The sequence below is a fragment of the Carettochelys insculpta genome, chromosome 3, assembly GCF_033958435.1.
Source record: "Carettochelys insculpta isolate YL-2023 chromosome 3, ASM3395843v1, whole genome shotgun sequence".
Lineage (NCBI taxonomy): Eukaryota > Metazoa > Chordata > Testudines > Carettochelyidae > Carettochelys > Carettochelys insculpta.
The window spans coordinates 19,780,794-19,804,680 of NC_134139.1; the positions used below are offsets into that span (position 1 = coordinate 19,780,794).

Genomic DNA, 23,887 nt, shown 5'->3' on the forward strand with positions numbered 1-23,887 from the left:
AGATTCCAAATTCAGATTACTTCAAAACTAACTAAAGCTTGACCACACTGCAGTAAACAGAGTGAGATAACAACATACCTGTAGCTAATGGTTAACTGAATGACTTTTTTCCAGTCATTTACTTTTGAAGATGAAACAGAAATTTTAGAAATGGAAATTTAAGAAAATAAAAGCAGTTTGAACTGAATTAATTTAATGAGATGGATGATAGTGGTTTGCCTTCACAAACGCAAAAATTCTAGGTTTGAAGGATGAAAGATCACAACATAAATCGTTTTCTAATTCTAGCTGATTGTGTTGTTTTGTTTTAATGCAATGAGAATTGAAACACCAACTTTGCAAAGCTAAATATAAGAAAAGTGAACAATCAAACACAGTGCTTCTTCTTCAGCTTTGTGGTAAATGGGCAGGTATTTTAGCCAAAACTCTTTCAGACTCAAGGTTTCAAAATTATATTTTGCACTTGAATCACACTTCATTTCAATGAAAACAAAAAAGCAGTCAAGTAGCACTTTAAAGACTAACAAAATAATTTATTAGGTGATGAGCTTTCGTGGGACAGATCCACTTCTTCAGATCATAGCCATACCAGAACAGACTCAATGTAGAAAGCACAGACAGATATATTGACTCTGTTCTGGTATGGCTATGATCTGAAGAAGTGGGTCTGTCCCACGAAAGCTCATCACCTAATAAATTATTTTGTTAGTCTTTAAAGTGCTACTTGACTGCTTTTTTGTTTTGACAGAATACAGACTAACACAGCTATCTCCCTGGCACTATTCAATTCAATGGTTTGTTCTTGCAAAGGGTCCAGCAATGCATTCATATCAATGTTGAAAGGATTTCACACCAATTTTCAAACAAGATTATCCAAGGTGGCATCTAGAAAATAGCGCATGAACTCCTCGGCAAAGCAATCCATAGCCGCGTCTACACTAGCCAGCTATTTCAAAGTAGCTGTGCCAACTTCGAAATAGTGCCCGCCGCGTCTACACGTGCCGAGCGCTATTTCGAAGTTGAAATCGATGTAAGGTGGCGAGACGTCGAAGTCGCTATCCCCAAAAGGAGATGGGAATAGCGCCCTACTTTGACGTTGAACGTCGAAGTAGGGCACATGTAGATGATCCGCGTCCCACAACATCGAAATAGCGGGGTCCTCCATGGCGGCCATCAGCTGAGGGGTTGAGAGAAGCTCTCTCCAGCCCCTGAGCTCTATGGTTGCCGCGTGCAGCAGCCCCTTAAAGCTCCCCACCCCCTTATTTCCTGTGCAGGAAGCTGAGAGCTCGTGCAGGCAGCAGCACTGCCACGTGCACAGCCTGCCCGGACCTCAGCAGCCCCAGCCTGCACCCTGTACCTCATGGCAGCCAGCCAGCCCCCCAAGTGCCCACAGGGCACCCCCCCAAGGGGACCCAGGGCTCCCAGCCTGCCAGCCAGAGGGGGAAGAGGCAGTGGGGCCCCTCCTGGATGGAGGCTGAGATCCGGGACGTGCTGGGGCTCTGGGGCGAGGAGGAGGTGCTCCAGGTAATGGGGAGCAAGAGGCAGAACGTGGATGCGTTTGCTCGGCTGGCCGAGGGCCTGGCTGCCCGGGGTCACCCTGCCCGCACTCCTGACCATGTCAGGAGTAAGGTGAAGGAGCTGTGGCAGGGTTACTCCCAGGCCCGGGATGCAGCCAGCCGATCTGGGGCCATCCCCGCCACTTGCCCCTTTTACAGGGAGCTCAGGTCCATCCTGGGACCCTGGCACATTTCCTCCCCCCCGACCAATCTTGACACATTGGCTGACGAGCCCCAGCAGGCCCCGGAGATGGAGTCCCCCCCGGAGGCAAGCCCTGCACCCCAGGCCCCACCCCCGGAGCCCACCCCTGGGATGCCGGAGGAGGAGGAGGGGAAGTCCTCCAGCGACGGGGGGCTCCACATTGCCCTCCCGTCCTGCAGCTCCAGCAGGGTGTCCACCCAATGGGTGTCCTCCGAACATGGGAGCAGACCGTCAGGTATGTACCCCCCCGGTGCACACCCCCGGGGTTAAGGGGTGGGGACAACAGACATGACCAGGGCCTTCCACACGCCCCGATGACCGTGGCCCCAAGGACAGCAGTGGCATGTCCCTCAGAAGAGTGCATCAGCCCCTGCCCCCCCAGCAGGACAGCGTCATGCCCCATCCCTGGGGATGGGGGGAGCAGAACCTAGGGTCCCCCATGGGGGGGGCACCCATCATCATCATCAGCATCTCCGGGGGATGGGGATGGGGAACCAGCAGCAGAGGGGTGGGAGGACAAGGGCCACAGGTCAGGGCCCACACTAACGGCTGTCTCCACTCTTGTTCCCCCCTGTGTTCCGCAGCTGTATCATCAGAGGGCCCGGAGAGTGCCGGCGAGGTGTCCGTGGTCCCGGAGAGCCCACCGGGGCCATCCCAGCAGGCCAGCCCCTCAGCAGAGCACAGACCAGCCACAGGACGAGGCCGACAGAGGAGGAGCCACCCGCGGATGGCCACGGACCCCCAGCTGCTCACGACCCTGCGCCATCAGCTGGAGGTGTTGGAGCAGCGCCTGCGGGTGGAGGAGTGGTGGCTAGAGCTCCAGGAGCGAGAGCTGGCCTGGCACCAGGAGGCTTGGGGGGCCTTCATGCGCACATTCCACCAGATTGCACAGCACCTGCCCCCCCCCCGCCTCTCCGCCCGCCGCTCTGCCTGCCGCGCCACCTGCCGTCCCTCCACCGTCTGCCACCCTGGGGCCTGCTGCCGAGGGGGACCATGGGCCTGAGGACACCGGCCAGCCCTATTTGCCGGTTCTCCTGGCCGCCACCCAGCCTCGACCAGGGCTCCGGCCGAGATGTGGGTTGCGCCCCCCAACACCAGGCTCTGGACAATAGGGTGAAGGGCCGAGGACGTTGCCCCACACTTTGTATATATTCCCCCCATGTTTGCGAATAGTTTTTGTTCTGCCCCCCAAGTACATCGTTCCCCCCTTCCTTCTGTTAATAATAATGTTGCACTGTTTTGTTTCAAACAACATTTCCATTTATTTCAAAGAAAAGTGAGGGTGTGTGTATGCTCTCGGGTGCTCTGTGGTGTGGGCGTGGGGGCAGGGAGTGTTGTGGAGGATGGGAGGGTGCAGTGGGTGGCTCATCAGCAGCTGGCCCTGCCAGCGTTCACCCCGCAGCCTGGTCAAAATGGGCCCGCAGGGCCTCCCAGACCCACATCCCCTCAGGGTCGACCTGGTGACTGGGGACAGTGGGTGGCTGGATGTCGGCCCTGCCAGCCTCCACAGCCCAGCCCTGGAAGAAGGCCTCTCCCTTGCTCTCCACCAGGTTATGGAGTGCGCTGCACGCGCCCACAACCTGGGGGATGTTGGTGAGGCCTGCATCCAGGCGGGTGAGGAGACACCTCCAGCGCCCTTTGAAGCAGCCAAAAGTCCGCTCGACCAGCTGGCGTGCATGGTTCAAGCACGTGTTGAACCGCTCCTGGCTGGCTGTGACATGGTCCTTGTAGGGGTGCATGAGCCAGGGCCGGAGGGGGTATGCCGCGTTTGCGACGACGGAGAGGGGCATGGTGGTGTCCCCCACAGGGATCTCCCACTGGGGGATGTAGGTCCCTGCCTCCAGCCGGTGGCACAGGCCCGAATTTCTGAACACCCGGACATCATGGGTGCTGCCAGGCCAGCCGACATAAATGTCCAAGAGGTGGCCCCAGCTGTCCACCAAGGCCTGCAGGAACACGGAATGGTACCCCTTCCTATTGAGGAAGCGTCTTCCGCTGTGCTCCGGGGCATGGATGGGGATATGGGTCCCATCCACAGCTCCAAAGCAATTTGGGAAGCCCAGGCTGGCAAACCCTGTGATGGTGGCATCCGGGTCTCCAAGCCACATAAGCCTGTGGAGGAGCAGGGCATTGATTGTGCGGACGTCCTGCAGGGGAAGGACATGAGAGAGCACCAGTGAGGGGTGTGCAGGGTGTGTCCGGCCCTCCCCTCAGGGCTCCCCCCGTCCCCACAGGGCTCCCCCCCACAACAGGGCTCCCTCCCTCCCCACAGGGCTCCCCCCATCCCCACAGGGCTCCCTCCCTCCCCACAGCCCATCCCCACAGGGCTCTCCCCATCCCCCTGGGTCCTCTTACCTCTATGAGGACAGCCCCGACGGTGGCCTTGCCCATGCCGAACTGCTGCCCTATGGATCGGTAGCTGTCTGGAGTGGCCAGCTTCCAGACAGTAATGCTGACCCGTTTCTCTACTGTCAGGGCACGTCGCATGGGGGTGTCCTGGTGCCGTAAGGAAGGGGTGAGCCACTGGCAGAGCTGCAGGAATGTCTGTCGGCTCATCCGGAAGTTCCGGAGCCAGCGGTCATTGTCCCACTTGCCGAGCACCACCCGCTCCCACCAGTCCGTGCTCGTGGGGTATCTCCACAGCCGGCGGCATGTGCGGTCGGGGGGGCTGGGAGGGCAGCAACGTCTGGGGCTGCTTCCTCATCCCCTGAGGACAGCTCATCTTCCTGAAATAAAAGATGGTCAGCTGCCTCCTGCATAGCACTGAGCAGGGAAGCCACTGGTCCCGCAGGGGCAGGGGTGGGGGCCTCTGGCTGCTGCTGCTGCTGCTGCTGCTGCTGGGGTTCCATGCTGCTTCCGTGGGGTGTGCGGGCTTGTGGCTCTGCAGACCGCGTGCTGTGCAGGCTGAGTGTATCTGGGAGGGGCCCTTTAAGGGAGCAGCTAGCTGTTGCCCCGGAAGTGCTAGTCCGCCCTGTGACCCTGTCTGCAGCTGTTCCTGGCACCCTTATTTCGATTTGGGCCGCTTTGGTGTGTAGACACTCCCCTGCAGCGCCTACTTCGATGTAGTGCTGCCCAACGTCGACGCTGAACGTCGACGGCACCAGCCCTGGAGAATCTGTAGATGCTATTCATCAAAATAGGTTATTTCTATTTCTCTACATCGAAATAAGCTGTTTCGATGTAGCATCCCAGTGTAGACGTAGTTCATGGCTATGTCTACACGTGAAGCCTACATCGAAGTAGCCTATTTCGATGTGGTGACATTGAAATAGGCTATTTCGATGAATAACGTCTACACGTCCTCCAGGGCTGGCAACGTCAATGTTCAACATCGACGTTGTGCATCACCACATCGAAATAGGCGCTGCGAGGGAACGTCTACACGCCAAAGTAGCACACATCGAAATAAGGGTGCCAGGCACAGCTGCAGACAGGGTCACAGGGCGGACTCAACAGCAAGCCACTCCCTTAAAGGGTCCCTCCCAGACACAGTTGCACTAAACAACACAAGATCCACAGAGCCGACAACTGGTTGCAGACCCTGTGCATGCAGCATGGATCCCCAGCTGCCGCAGCAGCAGCCAAAAGCCCTGGGCTAAGGGCTGCTGCCCACGGTGACCATAGAGCCCTGCAGGGGCTGGAGAGAGAGCGTCTCTCAACCCCTCAGCTGATGGCTGCCATGGCGGACCCCACTATTTCGATGTTGCGGGACGCGCAACGACTACACGGTCCCTACTTCGACGTTCAACTTCGAAGTAGGGCGCTATTCCCATCCCCTCATGGGGTTAGCGGCTTTGACGTCTCGCCACCTAACGTCAATGTTAACATCGAAATAGCGCCCAACACGTGTAGCCATGACGGGCGCTATTTCGAAGTTAGTGCCATTACTTCGAAGTAGCGTGCACGTGTAGACACGGCTCATATGTGATATAATTTTGTTCTTTTGATCCAGGTAATGCTAACCAAGATCTTCCTTTTCAGCTAGACATTTGTTGAGATGAGGGAACAACGAAAAGTTTCCAGCTTGAAGTTGGCACTTCCACAGCTGAATTTTGTCCACAAAAATTCTGATTCCATCGTAGTGGGCAATGATGCTTGCATTTCTTCCTTGCAGCTTCAAATTGAGGTTTTTGATAGCCTCAAAAGCATCCACAAGGTATGCTAGTGAAAGTTCAAATGTCTCATCAGTGAAAGCACCATACAATTCTTCATCTTTCTGACCTCGGAGACAAATTTCCACTTCATGCTTGAGTTTGTAGAATCCGCTCAGCATATTTCTTTTCTATAGCCAGCAGAAACAAGAGAGCTAATGATCAGTTACCAAATCTGCACAAATTGCTTCAAAACGCCTTGCCTATAAAGTGCTCCTCTGCACAAAATTGACAATTTTGACTACAAAACTCAGTGAATTACACAGGTCACCTGAAAGGGTCTTAGCAGCCAAGGCTCATCTGTGGATGACACAATTAGTCCCAGTTATGGATGGATTCTTTTCTTTGGCCAATGTCACAAATCCAGAGTGAGAGCCAAACATCTGTTTGTGCAAATACTGACTAGCTTTTCCCATGAAAGATGATTTTAAAAAGAGTCAGAAACTGTTGCCAAAGTGTTGGAAGCCTTTGATGCACCTCTAGGGCTTTTGAGAAAAGCATTTCTTCTTTCACAGTTCCATCATTCACAAATAGAGAATTGATGAGCAATCGACAACATTGAGCTCCATCAGTGGTATCTTTTCACTGAATTGTAAAAAAGAAAAAAAAAAGAAAAGAAAGAAAAAGAAAAAGCCCTGCTGCATTTGTTTTTTTTCCAAAATTTGCCTTTTAATGTCCTCTGCAAGTTCATTAGTGCAACACTTCACTGTGTTAACAGAGAGTGAAATTTTTGATATCTTCCTCCAACTTTCAGCACCAACCACAATATTTGCAGCACACAACAAGCATGTTTTCACAAGTGTCTCTCCAATTGTATGAGCTTTCTTTGCTTTGGCAATCAGTAGTGACAGCTTCTAAGAAGCTTTCACCATTTGGCTGTCTCCTGATGAAAACCTCTGGTAGCAAGAACAAAAGAACAGCCATCCTGGCTCAGACCAAAGGTCCATCTAGCCCACTATCCTGTCTGCTGATACCAGGTGCCCCAGACGGAGTGAACCAAACAGGTAATGATCTCTTTCCTACCATTCGTCTCCAGCTTCTGACAAACAGAGGTTAGAAATACTATTCCTTATCCATCCTGGCTAATAGCCATTAATAGACCTAACCTACATGAATTTATCTAGCTCTTTTTTAAAACCCTGTTATAGCCCTAAACTTCACAGCCTCCTCTGGTTGTGCACTGTGTGAAGATGAATTTCCTTTTATTTGCTTTAAACCTGTTGCTAATTAATTTCATTTGGGGTATGTCTACACTAGGATCCTACTTCAAAGTTAACTTTGAAGTGAGGGGCTACTTCGGTGTAGCCTGAGGAGTGTCTACACACATTTTCCCTTACTTCAAAGTTAATTTTGAAGTAAGGAAGCCCAACTTCAAAGTCCTTACTCCATTCCCAGGAATGGAGTAGCATCCTACTTCAAAGTTTAACTTCAAAGTAAGGCATGTGTAGATACTCAGATTCGAAGTCTGTTACTTTGAAGTTTACTTTGAAGTAAGCAACTCCAAAGTTATTTTGCAGTGCAGACACAGCCTTGGTGTCCCCTTGTTCTTATATTATGGGAATAAGTAAATATGTTTTTCTTGTTCACTTTCTCCACACCACTCATCATTTTATATAACTCCACCATATTCCCCTTTATTCTCGTCTTTTCTAAGCTGAAAAGTCCCAGTCTCTTTAATCTCTCTTCATATGGGACCCATTCCAAATCCCTAATCATTGTGGTTGTCCTTTTCTGAACCTCTTCTAATGCCAATATATCTTTTTTTGAGAATTGAAGTTTGGCAGAAAAAATAACCCTCTTTTGGCTTGTCTTTCCATGCCTTCTGCTTATATCACTCCAGACAACCAGAGCTCATGGCATCATTGCTAAGAATGTCATGTCATACAACTCACTGAGGGAAGTCAATCCCATTTTTTTTTCAGTACAGTAAAGCCATACTTGATATATTCTTCATCATGGTTCCTTTTCTTTGTCACAGACACTTCTTCAAAAAATGAAAAAATTTCTGTGGGCCTTCAACATATCAGAAAAATTTCAGCTGCTCAACTCACAGAAATTGAATAAAATGCCATTAAAATTGCTTTAAAATTCTGTAATTAACAAGACCAACAATTACAGAAAGAATTAACAGTAATTTTGATGACAGAAACTTTGGTGCTGAATTTAATGAATATCCATGTTTAACTAAAACAGTTAAAAACTATTAAAAAGCAATATACACACAACAAGAGACCTGGTGATCTATTATGGGCTTCTACTTGCTGTTTAAAATTTTAAAAGAATAGAATTTACCTTCTGCTGGAAGAAATAACAAATAACAGACACTATCCTGACAATGAATATCGGCAAACTGCGCAGAACACCTGGGTTGAAGATGATGTGAATGATTTTCCAAGAAAGCAACTGAAAAGCAAAGAAAGTTGGCATTCATAGAAATACATATGATACAAAGAAGTTAGCTTTATGCACTTGAGATGCCCTTTTGTTAAAAATAATTCTTTCTTCTTTTAAGGACATACTATGCTATATGGCCTTTATTTGGCAGTGAATAGTGCCAACACATGTTAAAATCCAACTGATTTAATTTTGTTTTTTAATATTTCAAAACGGATTAACAATTTTGACAGGTGCTTATGGAAGAGATGATTAAATCCGGCTAAAAAAATTGAGCATTTCTGTTGAATTTGAGATTAAAAATTGATTTTTCCCCTCTTTGCCTCATGTCCCCCCAGAATTCACTCTTGCCCCCAAACTATTCTAGATGAACATTGTTTAAACACATCCAAAATACAAAGTGTTTCAACATATCTATGAATTTTAGATGTACATAGCTTTAAAAATACTGAACCAGTTTCTTACACACTTGAATAATTTTTATTTTTTCAGTTAGGACTAAAGAACAAGGCTTCAATTCTACAAACACAAATGACACATACTATGGCATTCACATTGACTTCACAGAATTGTAAATCAGACACCCAAATTCAACCTCCTAACTGAAGCCGTTTTTAGTTATATAGCACTGACACATTCCAATCTGACCTTCTGGAGGGAAATTAGGGTCTTTCCCTTCCATTCTTCTATAGCTCAGAAATGGCTGAATTGAATTGATGTTTCATCTCCAACTTTTTTTCAAGGAAATTCCTAACTTCTGAAAAAGGATGACTATACTAGTCACTAGAAATCAACCTTTTGTTTTTATTTAATATCATATGGACACCTACAGATATTGTATTGGGTCTTAACATTAGTATTATTTACCAAAAAAGTCAGGCAGATAGGTTAGGGATACCCACCACAATGTTTTGTTTGCTCCTTGGATTATTAAATGCATGTATGCTGTGCATTAGGCTCAACAGAACATTTATCAGAATTTGACATCTGAAATGTACGCTTAGGGCTGTACGGCTAAAGGGCAGCATTTCATGACCTACAAAATCAAGCCAAAGAATGCCAAGAGACAAGAATCACTGATGTTAATCTTAGGAAACACATTAGTATTGCCAAATGCGATTTTTCCATCTGTAACAAACTTGTAGTTTGTGAGAGACAGTTTTTGAAGTTGATAGTGTTATTTGCCATATGCGCAGTAGTGGATTTACCATATAGAAATGAGTACAACCACAAAGTAAGGATAAAGTAATATATTCTATCAGTAAACAAAATGACAGCTTTCTCTTAAAATTAAAATCTGAGCAATTGAAGTGACACTTTAGGATCTTAAGCCATGCTTTCAGCTAATGCTCAAATATAGTATTAGATTATGCACTAGTTATGTACCAGGAGAGCTACAAGGAGGAGGAGTAGCTGCAATCTTAATACAGTCTCTCTACAGTAGGGCTGGGAAGGATAGAACAGGTCATCACCATAGTACCGCACCTCGGCTACGTCTACATGTGCAGCCAACATCGAAATAGGCTATTTCGATGAATAACGTCTACACGTCCTCCAGGGCCGGCAACGTCGATGTTCAACTTCGACGTTGCTCAGCCCAACATCGAAATAGGCGCAGCGAGGGAACGTCTACACGTCAAAGTAGCACACATCGAAATAGGGATGCCAGGCACAGCTGCAGACAGGGTCACAGGGCGGACTCAACAGCAAGCCGCTCCCTTAAAGGGCCCCTCCCACACACAGTTGCACTAAACAACACAAGATACACAGAGCTGACAACTGGTTGCAGACCCTGTGCCTGCAGCATAGATCCACAGCTGCCGCAGAAGCAGCCAGAAGCCCTGGGCTAAGGGCTGCTGCACACGGTGACCATAGAGCCCCGCAGGGGCTGGAGAGAGAGCATCTCTCAACCCCCCAGCTGATGGCCGCCATGGAGGACCCAGCAATTTCGACGTTGCGGGACGCGGATCGTCTACACGGTCCCTACTTCGACGTTGAACGTCGAAGTAGGGCGCTATTCCTATCTCCTCCTGAGGTTATCGACTTCGACGTCTCGCCGCCTAACGTCGAAGTTAACTTCGAAATAGCGCCCGACGCGTGTAGACGCGACGGGCACTATTTCGAAGTTGGTGCCGCTACTTCGAAGTAGCGTGCACGTGTAGATGCAGCTCTCTTGTCCTGCCTCCTACATGCTCTTAGCCTATTACGACTCTGTTTCCACACAAACCTGTGGAATGACATTCAAGAAGATTTTATGGCATAGAACTCATAGAATCTTAGGGCTGGAAGAGACCTCAGCAGATCATTGAGTCCAGCTCCCTGCCCAAAGCAGGATCAACCCTAACTAAATCATCCCAGCCAGGACTTTGTCAAGCCGGGACCTAAAACCTCTAGGGATGGAGATTCCACCACCTTTCTAAGTAACACATTCCAGTGCTTCACCACCCTCCTAGTGAAATAGTGAAAAATCAATTCTTCTTTCCGCTCCAGTATTAAATATATCTTTCGAATCCATTAACTTTTATGGGAAATAGAACTCTTTTCACTGGCTGTACATTTTAGGGCTGCATTTTCAGACATTGGCCTCCTTCTTCTCAGGTAGAACTAGGTTTTTTTTAAAGCATACATCCCTAAATCATGGGCACAATTTGGGTCTCATATGTACGTGTCCTAAGAGAGATCTGGTTAGGACTGGATTTAAAATGTATCTTTAATGTATTTAAAGAAACATTCTAATATATATAATCCTATTTTCTTTAAATCAAAATGCTCATATTAAACAAACCAAAATGCATAGCCCATTAAATGTATTCTATGCCATTGTTTTATTAACTTAAGATTTCACAAAAAATGATAGTAAATAACTTGAACTAAAAACAGTGTTAAAATACAGAGAAAAAAGTCATGTCTTTGTGAAATGAAATGAAAAAGAGGGCAGAGGTCAAAGATGCAAACATAACCTGTATTCACCATCATCACCAACAACCATGGGCTCAGTGCTTGTTGGTGTCCAGTGCCTCCCTTGTTATTCCCTTCCACCAACCTGTGTTACCATTCCTAAATTTCCCTATTTATTATTATTGAAATTTACCTCTACCACATAAAACCCATGAAACTGGAATTTGTGGAGAATGCTCAATGGAACTTGAGACGTCCAAGGAGATATAACACATATCATTCACAAGATTAGTGGCCACAGCTCCTTACTTTCTATGTTTTAGGTCAACAACGGAATGTATTCTTTTTCAGAGACTAATGCCCCTCTAAAAACCCACACCCAAACTTGCCATGTATGTGCTAGCTTGCAAATGGCCAGTATGGCTCTTCTTCAATACACAAAAGCTGCGTCTACACGTGCACGCTACTTCGAAGTAGCGGCAGTAACTTCGAAATAGCACCCGTCACGTCTACACGTGTTGGGCGCTATTTCGAAGTTGAAATCGACGTTAGGCAGCGAGACGTCGAAGTCGCTAACCCCATAAGGGGATGGGAATAGTGCCCTACTTCGACGTTCAACATCGAAGTAGGGACGTGTAGACGATCCGCGTCCCGCAACATCGAAATAGCGGGGTCCTCCATGGCGGCCATCAGCTGGGGGGTTGAGAGATACTCTCTCTCCAGCCCTTGCGGGGCTCTGTGGTCACCGTGGGCAGCAGCCCTTAGCCCAGGGCTTCTGGCTGCTGCTGCTGCAGCTGGGGGTCCGTGCTGCATATACAGGGTCTGCAACTAGTTGTTGGCTCTGTGTATCTTGCACTGTTTAATGAAAGTGTGTCTGGGAGGGGCCCTTTAAGGGAGCGACTTGCTGTTGAGTCCGCCCCGTGACCCTGTCTGCAGCTGTGCCTGGCTCCCTTATTTCGATGTGTGCTACTTTGGCGTGTAGACGTTCCCTCGCTGTGCCTATTTCGATGTTGGGCTGAGCAACGTCGAAGTTGAACATCGACGTTGCGAGCCCTGGAGGACGTGTAGACGTTATTCATCGAAATAGCCTATTTCGATGTTGCAACATCGAAATAAGCTATTTCGAAGTTGGGTGCACGTGTAGACGTAGCCAAAGGGTGAAATGACTCTTTTGCAACCTTCATGGAACTTGGAAGGAGATGCACAGGTTTGTGGGGGAAGGATTTGAAGGAGGCAGCCAGAAGTAATCTTTAGGAGTATGGTTACATAGGCACTGACTCCGGAGGTCTTCCAGGGCTGTAGCATCCATGGGAAAAAGGTAGTAGGTTCAGAGCACCCCTCAGCACCAAGCTCTCCCCTGCCCTCCTCCCCTATAGCTCTTGATCACCAGCCCATGCTTATCAACTCTTCCTCCACCTCCCAGCACTTCCTGAGTGACATGAAGAATTAATTTACTGTTTCAGGCTCCAGGAAAGAGACAGAGGAGTGGGACTGAGGCACACTCAAAAGAGGAAAACGGGAAGAGGCAAGGTGGGGCAGTGCTGAATCACAAGGCAGAAAGAGGAGGGTTGGGGGTAGGAACAGAGCACACACCCTGCCCACAGCAAGAAGAGACATATGGTTAGAATGTGATCTCCATTGCAACATCTCTGTAAACATGTCTCTTAACAGAGAACCAGTTTTACAAGCATGGAGTCCTTTTCTGTTATCATCCACCAGGCAATATCTTATACAGCCCCATTCTGCAGCCAATCTGTTCTCACCTACTCTTTCAACATTAGGTAACTCCTCACACTATGAGTAAGTTTCTTCAAAGATGGTGAGATGCTGTAATCAGGATGATGTGTTTTCTCCTCAGGCAAGATGTACTGAAGCAAAGATAAAAAAGCAGTCCTGTAGCACTTTAAAGACTAACAAAACAATTTATTAGGTGATGAGCTTTCATGAGACAGATCCACTTTTTCAGATCTGGATAATTCTGGTAAAAGTAAACTGACACGATGAGAATTTAAGAGAAAGAAAAAAAAGAAATGAAAACTGATGAATCAGCTGTATAGGACAGAAGGAGCAGAGATGAAGGTATGGGGGAGAGCAGGAAGAAAATTACTTACTGTAAGTGTCTATTAGATGGTCTGTCTGAGATCACTATGAATATCAAAGATGGGAAAACTGTCCTTGTAATGCATAAGGTAATTGATATCTTTGTTGAGCCCAAGGTCTGAAGTATTGAATTTGAGAATGAACTCCAATTCAGATGTCTCCCTTTGTAATCTGGTGTTAAAGTCTCATTGTTTTAGAATGCAGGCTTTCAGGTCTTGAATGCTATGGCCTGCTCCATTGAAATACTCTCTGACAGGTTTATGTACATTCAGAGTCTTAATGTCTGATCTGTGTCCATTAATTCTTTGGCGAAGTGATTGTCCAGTTTGTCCAATACACATAACAGATGGGCATTTCTGGCACATGATGGCATATATCACATTGGTGGACGTAAAGAAATATGAACCTCTGAACCTGTGATTGATGTGGTTAGGTCTAGTGATGGTGTCCCTAGTGTAAATAGGTGGAAAGAGTCAGCAATGGGATTTGTTCCAGGGAAAATTTCCAGGATTAATATTTCTGTGGCGTGGTGTGTGGTTGCTAGTGAGAATTTTCCTGAGATTAGGTGGTTGTCTATAGGAAAGGACATGTCTCTCACCCACAGCCTCTGAACGTGTCGCATCATGCCCCCGCTGCCATCACCGAAGAAATTATTTTGGTAGTCTTTAAAGTGCTACAGGACTGCTTTTTTGTTTTGTGATGATATAGACTAACATGGCTACCTCTCTGTGACTATGAAGCAAAAATAGGTTGTTTAAATACAGGGGCTGTAGATCATCAATATGCAGAGATGCTATCTTCCTTCATGTCTCCCTTCACACCAGCAGACCTTCAGAAATACACAGATAAAAAAGTAAATGTCATTTTCTCCCATGCCCTTTTAAGGGCAACCTATGCATCTGATGTGACGTGAAGCTGTGTGTGGAAGGGTTTGTATCTATGTACCAGCTTGCATACTTTCTACCGCATGATTTCATAAAGTTATATATGCCCCTTTTGCTTCAAGGCTTTACAACATCCATGCCCTTTTAGTAGCGCTTCTGGCAGGTCTTCTCTGTCATTTCCATAGTCTAGACTGCACAGCATGCCTATTCACAAGGTCAAACAGCTGGTACCATATTATGAATGCCTTGTGTTTAGTACATTATCTGCCTATAAAATGGCAGATTGATTTTCAGATGGACATAACCAAAAATAGTAGAAACAATTTTTTCAGGCTTTTTACCCTATATTTGGGCAGTTGTGCTTTGCAACAATTGTCTCATATAATATGAATTTTGCCAGGATCACAGCAGTTATACGTAAATGTAACCTTAACTTTTCTTTCTATAGCTCTGATGTGGAATACCATGAGGACACTTAGTAAAATTGTCCTTCAAAGGTCTTTGGTGCATGAGGCTTTTTTCCCATTTATGCTTCACAAGACCTCATAGGCTCAGCTTTAGGGAAAGTAAAGACTTTTCTTTTTTTCGTTCATTTCTGTTAGCTGAATTTGTGTTGCAGGCTTATTCTGTTGGGAAATGTCGTTTTGGTTAATGTTCTCTGTTTATGCTCAACATAGCAAATAGTACTAGATACTCTTTCTAGAAAATTGCTTTTCTTTACCTGACTAGGAGTTGAATAAATGATGATAATTCAAGGAGTTGGGTGGCTCTTGGTATTAAATAATAAATATGATTCTTCAGAGGTTTTTACACTATCCTTCCCTCTCTGTCTGTGCTAGAAGAGTGACAGGAAATACTGGATGTGGTTTAATTGTGACACAATTTTATTATTAACTGTGTGGAAGTACCCAGCAGATAAAAGTGTATTGTGCTTGTGTCCACCGCACCCCACCCTTCCCAATTCGGTCTCCAGCCCACACACTGCTGGGGCGTCACCATCCTCTGCCCCTTTAAATGAGGGTAAGTTGGACTATAAAGTAAGGGGGGGTGGCTCCCTGCCTTGCCAGTAACAGGAGCCCTAACTCTACCCCTCATCCATGTTGTTATTCCTTTAAAAAATACCTCCTTTAAATTCTTTACCAATCTGTGTAGCCGATCACAGTATCCCTTCCCCACACTGGATATCCATCACAAGGAAGCACCAGCAATTAGCTGCACTGTCTCCAATACTATACTGGTCTTATGTCCAAGTAGGCATCTGCAATAAATCTCCCATAGATCAAGAAATTAGCTTCCCAAATTCCCCATGTTCTAGTTACTACTTGGGCATTTCATTGCCCAGCTTGCTCTGACTTACCTTATTGTCTGTCAGTATCTCCCTGCGCAACAATGATAATATGCCCACTTATTCACCTCTCTAAATTTTATCCCTGTTAATACAACAAGTTGAATTCCCATGGGGTCAGCCAGCCCAGCGTAGTCATGCCTGAGGTTGCCCTGTTACCCCTCAGCTGCCCCCAGAAGAGCAATTCTATGCCACAAAGGTACAGTCCCTGGCAATGGATGAGTTGAAAGGGGCCCATAAATCCTCCCTCACACCCTAACAGCTCTTACCAACTGGTGAGGGGTCTGTCCCACCCGAGTATCATCCATATCCCAAACTTGAGGATCTGCTGGGCTTGCATTACTGCCCATTCTTGACCTCACACCCATAGGTGCTCCCAGTTGCTGCAACAATTGCTAGCTTGTAACAGCTGTGTAATGTCTTTAATGCCCATAAAAACTGTATATATCCTTGACATCTCTGATATATCCCCTTAGACACTGGATTCTTCCCACTGCTTATTTGTTTCCCTGCTAGATCTTCCATCCTCCACCCATTTAAGTCCCACAAGAAGAAAAGAAGCCAAATCTCTGAACCCCACTGTGGTGCCCCTACAGACACCCATTTCTGTAATGTATGGAAGGGGCTCACCTTCACACTTGAAACCATCATCTGGTACTGATCAAATTCATCTCTAACACCCAAGTTGGTCTTCTCTCTTGCAATCAGTTCAAGCTACCATCTCAGGTTTGGGCAACCCAGGCACATTGCAGGTTTGGAAGCAGCTCCCTCTACCACTTGTATCAATTCTCTGTTGGCTGTTCTACCCACAGAGGCAGCCCATTGACCACATGGGGTATTTGCTTCCCTGAGATCCACATCGCCCCTCACACAAAGAAAATCCGGTAGAAGAAACAGATAGCCAACCCTGGAATTTTCCATCCCCAATCCTGGGTCCAGCCACTTGCCCCTGTGGCGAGGATCCCTCATGGTGCCCCCAAACCCACACTGTGCTGGGTTTGAAAATTGCTCCTCTCTCTGCTTTGCTCTGGCAAGCCTGCCATGCACAGATTCATTTTAAAAAATATGCCTTGACAATATGTGTTCAGAAGAAGTCACTGCACCTCAGAATAAGCAAGTTCAAAAATGAAAGAATCCCAAATACTGTTCTATACACCATCCTACATAATGGTGGAAGGCTTGCTCCTTTCACATTTGCCAGAACCATAGTCTCTAGAGAATCTCTACCACTCTAGGAGACTTAATATTTCCAAAAGAAACATATCATGAGAGCATGTCACAGAGGTGAGTGGGTGTTAGCCCAAGCCTTGTAAGTTAAAAGCAACATCTCATAATCTTTGCTAAATGTAATGGGTAGCCAAAGTAATGAAGCTGACTGAGGCGTAATGATTAATCTTAGTGTGAGTCATGACCCTGGCAGACTCTTTGTGAACCAACTGCAATCTTTATAATGCATTTGTAGGAAGATGGGACAACAAGGAGTTGCGTTAGTACATAGCGCAGATGGTGTGAATACATGTACAAGCATATTCAGTACCAGCCATGGAGAGCAAAGGTCTTGCTTTTGTAATATTCCTAAAAGGACAGCAGTTTCTCTTACCTATTTAATATGCTTATCAAAATTAAAGAGCTTGATTCCTAGGATTAATCTTTGGGATGCTAAATACATATATATCATAAAAGAAATTGCTAGGCACAACCTAACCATCAGCAGCACCATTTTTCTCCATACACTCTCAAGGTCACTTAAAAATTAAACAGTAAACACCAGAGAGCTTCAGTGAAAAGTGTAGGATGTTTAGGTGGCCACAATATAAGAGTTCTTGGCAATATGAATTAATTGAAACAGGATAAATAGACAAAAATCACTCAGTGGAAAGCCTGGTTTATTCAATGGAAAATATTTCGACCTGAACCAACTTTATTATTAAATATTTAGTCTGAATATTTTATAGGCTAGTGTGTGAAAGATCACCCATGGCAGGTGGACTAAAAAGGTGGATAGCATCATCTGAAGCCCTGAAAGAATTTCATTTCGATGTATTTTCACTGAAAAAGGCAAAGTCATGTGAAAACATATCTTTAAATGGGTACTGTCAAGGTACTGAAACCTCAAAATGCACTGCGAAAAAATCAGAGGGCTTTGCTAGTGATTTTTTGACTCAAAGAATATCTGCCCCTTACTGGTATGTCTGCTCCCTCACTGATGTCCCAGTTTGCCAATCTACCCACACTACACCCAGGATACTGGATTGTTTGCACTAATTTTTACCAGTTCTTCTCTCGTGTTTCTGGCCACATGACTGTCAGTTTCTTTCTTGTAAGCAGCACTGGAGCTCTCAAATAAACAAGATTTCTCTTGGTAAGCACATCTCTCTTAAGTATAGCTTCTCATGGGCTGTAAACAGCTGTTGTGTTTTGTTGGAAAGGTGGTTGCATCTAAGTGATATTTTGCATCTGGAGTTCACTTTGCAGTAGTGTGGTAAGGCTTTATTAGTTAATTATTGTAAAACATTTGCAGAGCTTCATGTGAAAAGTTGCTATAGAAGTACAAAAGTCTTATTTTAATACATTGCCTGCTCATAAGAATGGTGCGGCAATGTGGAGCAATAGTCCAACATGCTTGTGCGTGCCTGTAAACCATACAATTTGGCAGGTTTAATTTTAGGCCTAATGATTGCTGACAGTGAGTTTCCTTTGATCCCATTCTTGTTTTGCTTTAATATAATTTGAAAGATACTTGAGATAGTCTTGACTCAAAACCCAGCTTCAGATTTCTATTCTCTTTAGTTTCTCATAATGAACCCATCCTTCTAGTATTCTGTAAGCCAAGCACACCCAAACTTTGGGGAAATTCACATCTATTTCAACCTTTTGCAGCTTCTAAAAGCTATATCACAAGTGATATCAAATGGAATCTTTTCCATATATTGAAGTTGATGAAGAAGCTTTTTATAATTAAACTGTTTTGAATCAAGCTGATTCATAACCACAACCCAGTATATTTTTTTTAAAAACTAGCCATAAGAGAACAAAATACACCCACGCACTCATTATGATAATACTAATGTACAGTGGATATTCAAAAATCCTGCAATGAGATATGGTCATTTTGTCTAAAAAATTCAAAGCATCTGCATCAATAACTCAGTACAATAGAATCAAATCTTCATTGCTGCAGAACCTGTGTTACAAAATGGGCCAGTCTTTAATTTACATTGTATTCTGGCCATTCCTTAATTTAATTGGCAGGGCAGGGATAGCTCAGTGGTTTGAGTATTGGCCCGTTAAACCCAAGGTTGTGAGCCCAGTCCTTAAGGGGGACATTTAGGGGTCTCGGACAAATGTGGGGTGGGAAGGGATGGTGCTTGGTCCTGCCAAGAGGGCAGGGGACTGGACCTAATGACCTCCTCAGGTCCCTTCCAGCTCTTTGAGATGTGTATCTCCATATATTATTATTACTTTGTCTACACATCATGGGGCTTCTGTGATAGTTGAGGCCATTGCTTTTTTTGGTTCAGCCACTGAGTTGACTCACATATTGAGCCTGGTGGCTCCCCACTCACACACAGAAAAATTTGCTGAGGTGTCCTGGGATTATGTGATACAGAAATTCCCCTCACTGAGTTTCCCCCAGATCATGCTAGGAGGAAAACAGGGTTCCTTTTCTTGTCCTCTTCACTTTGCCCACACCCCAAAATGGTACGTTTTACCCCTCTGAACCTTTAAACCCTGAAGGATTTGCAGGAGCCAGGCTAATGACATGAAAGTCTTTATGAATCTCTTCTGCCCATTGCCTCTAGCTCTCCAGGGTAGGTGTACACAAAGAACAAACTGCAAAGTTAACTTAGAAGTTAGGCACTACTTGAAGCCTGCAGAGAGTCTGCACACATTTTCCTTTCGTTTGAAGCTAAGTTTGAAGTAGGGTGTGTGTAGATGCTCAGTTTCGAACAACTGCAAAGTTTTTGTAGTGGAGACACAGCAGGGCAGTTATCCCTGGACAATTAACTAGGTTCCACAACAAGAGGGGAGAGTCATGGAAAAGTTAGTGCAGTATGAGGATAGTATAACTTTTACAGATTCCTGCCATGGGCTTTGGGTTGAAAGGGAAGATTGGCTGAAGTAATGCTTATCCTTCAGTTTTGCTATTTCCCCGCACTACAGACCCTAATCCCCAGAAAGCACTCTGTGAAGCTACTTGATTCTTCCCTGTATGAGCAAATGAAATCCCCACATGGAAGATCTCCTCTGAGGGAAGAACTGGGCCAGCTGAAGTTTTTAATGAAATGAAAGGGTCACTAATTTTGGCTGGTGTCTTGAGATGCTACCATGATACAAACAATAGAGAAGATCCTAGATGGGATGCCAAGTAGTAAGCATAATAAAAACCTGCATACACTTAATTAAAGTCAGTATTGCCCAGCTGCTCATTTCACATTAGCCTCTACACAAGTAGATCACCATTTGCCATCAGTGCTTCAGCACCCCCTGTCTTGAAGTGGTTTCCTTTACATACAAGGATGACAGTTTGGTTAAATGTAGGTAATTTCTGCTCCATTAATATTCTTTCATCACTGGCCAAATCACGCAGAAGCTCTTTTGTATTAGTTTTCAAAAAGCCCCAAAGAGATGCAAAACTAAGCTAATTCACTGGATGTAAAGAGTTATATATTGAAGGTACATCATCATTTTAGAGTTTGTAGACCAAACCACAGAGAAATTAAGCATTCATTCTGCCTCAGAGCTGGTTGAAAAACCGATTGAGCGGTTTTCCATCAAAAACTGCAGTTGCATTGGAAGTGAAACAGGACATTTCATAAGAACCTGTTGATCTGGGCTACATTTTTGAAGGGAAGAAGTTGAAATGAATCTTTAGGTTTCTGTTTGGTTTCAATAATTTCAGAACATTTCATATTTACAAGGTAAAAATATTTTGTCTCAATTCTATCAGTTGGATTCATTTCACTTAGGATTTTATGTTATACTAAAATATGACTTGTGATATATATTATATATTTAATATATCAATACATTATATATTTAATATAATAAAAGTTTGAAGAAAAATGACTGTTGAAACAAAATATTCTGATGGTTCTGAATCACATTTTTTTGAATTTTGTTCTGTGGAAAATTGTGAAATTTCAGCTTTCTGAATTTTTTCCTTGTTTCTGAATTGTAGAATTTCTTGCAGACCTGAAACTCCAGTTTCTGATTAACTCTATTAAGCAAAATGAGGTTCACTGAGTGCAATGTAAAAGCGGAGTGCTTTTCATCATTTCCTTGACACTCATTTGCACCAACTAGAATGAGCTGCTAATTGGCTGTCAGGGTTTCAGAGACATAGTCTCTTGTGATCATTACACTGCCCAAACAAGAGCTCCAAGGACAAGCGGTGGCTGAGATCATGGCACAGGTGAGGCAGAAGAGGTATTGGGAACGACAGCGGGCAGCCAGTGGCATAGCCAATATGTTCTTGCTCTGCTGGTATTCTATATTCTTGAATGAGGCCGTCACGTTAAGAGCACAAGTTAGGGATTCCCAGCTTCATGGCAGGGGTCACAATCCCTCAGCAGCCACTGAATAAGGCAGGTACAAACTTCCTGCTCTCTTTTTTCACAACTAGAGCTTACACCAACACAAGGATGACACTGGCTCTGTTAATTCATCAGCAATAGCCTGGCCATTACCATCAATACTTCATATTGTCATTATTGGTTATTGGATTTAGCCATAGGACTGTCTCTTTGACCTCAGCTAAAGTGTGAAGAGGATTCACAACCAGAAACAACAAAATCTATGATGAAATGTAGTTTGTAATTAAATGCCCTTGTCTCCTATCTGAAAGAGAAGCGATACTTTGCTTATTTAGTATTTTTTTCCAACAACTCAAGCTAAAATATGCCTGAAAAGCCTGGGAATGAGACCTCAGGACTGGCATGTGAATGACTGTAATCCTAATCACAAATTTCTCCCACAAGAAGTAGGTCTTTTTCTTTAAGAAGGGGAAATATAGTTTTCTTGCTATAATCTAGGGTCTCTGACACACTTCACCTGTCATTCATACTGACCTGTGTCAGTTTCATAGAAGACTGTGACATTACAGCAAATTCATTTTGCTATTCTCTCAAGCTGTGCTCAGACCATAGAGTCAAAAATAAAAAGTCCATGTTTTATCCACCAATCCCCCAAACCTCTTTTAATTCCCTTTAAGTATCACATATGACATGTTGCCTGAATTTCAAACAACTTCAGAAGCATTCACATAGCCATCCATTTTTGTTGTTCATTTTACAAAATGTAAAACACAAAACATGAGTGCCTCTTGAGTTTCCTTTTCCCTCTCAAACTAAAATATGTTTCTATAATTCCACATCAGAACTGAGTAATACTTTATTGTGCCTGATACTTTATGAATGTGTGTTTATAGACACCACTTCTAAGAGGAAATCCCAGGGGTTATTGTCATCCCTTTAACTCATGGGTATTCAAGCACAGAATTGCCTGCAATCAATTTACTTTTGCATACAAGTATTAAACACTCTGTGCATTAAAGTATCACAAGCATTTTCTATATTATCGATGTAGCAATCTTCTAAAGATGGCTTTTATTATGCAGCAAAGAAATTACAAGGCAAAGTAAAAACCACTAAAGCCACCTAACCAGTACCAAGCAAATACCAAAACAAGTTGGGCTTGATTCTCCTTGTGCTGTTATGGGTATGAATGAGAAATTACTCCACTGAGGGCAAATACTGGCGAAGGAAAAGATCAGGCCCAGTTAGCCTCCTGTAATCTCAAAATAATTAAATAAAACATGTTAAAAATGCAACTTGACACCAAATGCCTCAACATTTTTAATGTAAAATATAGGAACAATTTTATATCTCATTTTCACTATTAAACTATATCAGTAGGAGTTTGCTTGTCTAAGAATTGAATGAGAGTTACAGGCTTTGGCTCAATGTTAGTAGAATTCCTGGAGTATAAATAATCTTGTTTCTCATTAGAAAGGGAAATACTTTTTTTTAAAAAAATAGTGACTTTAGTATCTATGACAATACGAGAATGTAAAGGAATTTATGAATCCACATAGATAAGGGCAATAGCAGGGCAAACTATCCCACACTGGCCCAAAAAGATGCCTGATCCAGGGACCATCTTTGGAAAAAACATAGTTTATCCCTCTGTCTGTCTTCTGAAGCCACTGAGAAGTTTGCTAATTAGCACTCAATGTGATAGCAGTTCTGCGATGTGAATACTTATCATTGAGACCATCATTTCCGGTATGAGATTGTGTTGACTTTTAGGATGAGATTCTATAACCCACTGTAGCATTAAGGAGATTCCACCCCTGGCACACTCCAGCCCCACTTCCAACTAGGCCCCAGAAGTGGGGCTTGTGACGAGCTGATGAGAAGTTGGGCTGGGGGATTTTCACTCAGTCACATCCAAGTGTTTTTTTAAAGCCCCAGTACACATTCCACAAAACTTGTACTGAACTTAAAGGGCCCAGGGTAAGGGGCAAGAATCTCACCCTTACAAATAAATCTGACAAATAATTCAGGACTTTCTTTCTGCTTATGGAACATCCACAAGCAAATTAGGATGACCTCAAATGATGTTTTTTCCAAAAATGCTCAACAAATTGGAGGGCAAATTCTTTTAACCCAGTGCTATATGCTGAATGATCTGTTGGCACTTGAAAATTTACTAATTGAACTTTATTTATTGCTTATATGTATTCATATAAATCACATGGTGCTGTTTCTGTTCCCTGATTTTGTGTGCATGCAAATAGTTCCAGTGCAAAATCGTATTGCTTAAAAAATCATTTTCCATGAATATTTATTCAGTCATGCAAATTTGAAATTTGCTTTCTGCAAACATTAATGCCAGAACAACTTGATTCCATAAATATTTCCAGGAAGCAGAAAAGAATGCAAGGGTGCAAACATGAGAGAAGCAAATTCTTTTGAAAATATGAAGAGTTAGTCAAAATTCATTTTAATGAGTTTATCCTATTCCTGTGACAACTTTGCAGGCTGCCTTTGAGCAAGGAAATATTTCATAGCCATGTGTTAATCCTCTTAACCCCAATTCTCTATGTAAACTGTTTGCATTTTGCAAAATTTCATTATAAATTACAGTGCAAGGAATTCCAGATTAGAGATATGTATTACTATACCATAACATAAATAAAAAAGAAAATACATCATACACTGACAGTACTACTTAAGTGAGCTGTGTCACGTATAAGACAAAAACAAGAACTAGCATAGAAGCAGGTGATATATCACCAGGGCTGTGTCTACACTGGCTCCCAGCTTCGAAGGGGGTATGGTAATCAGGGCTCC

The 23,887-nt window shown here is 44.3% G+C and overlaps 1 pseudogene; it reads right to left on the bottom strand.

Moving 5' to 3' along the window:
• Window positions 1-5,716: 5,716 nt before the first annotated feature.
• The window catches only part of LOC142010130 (protein FAM200C-like), a 56,549-nt pseudogene continuing 38,378 nt past the window's right edge, over window positions 5,717-23,887 (bottom strand).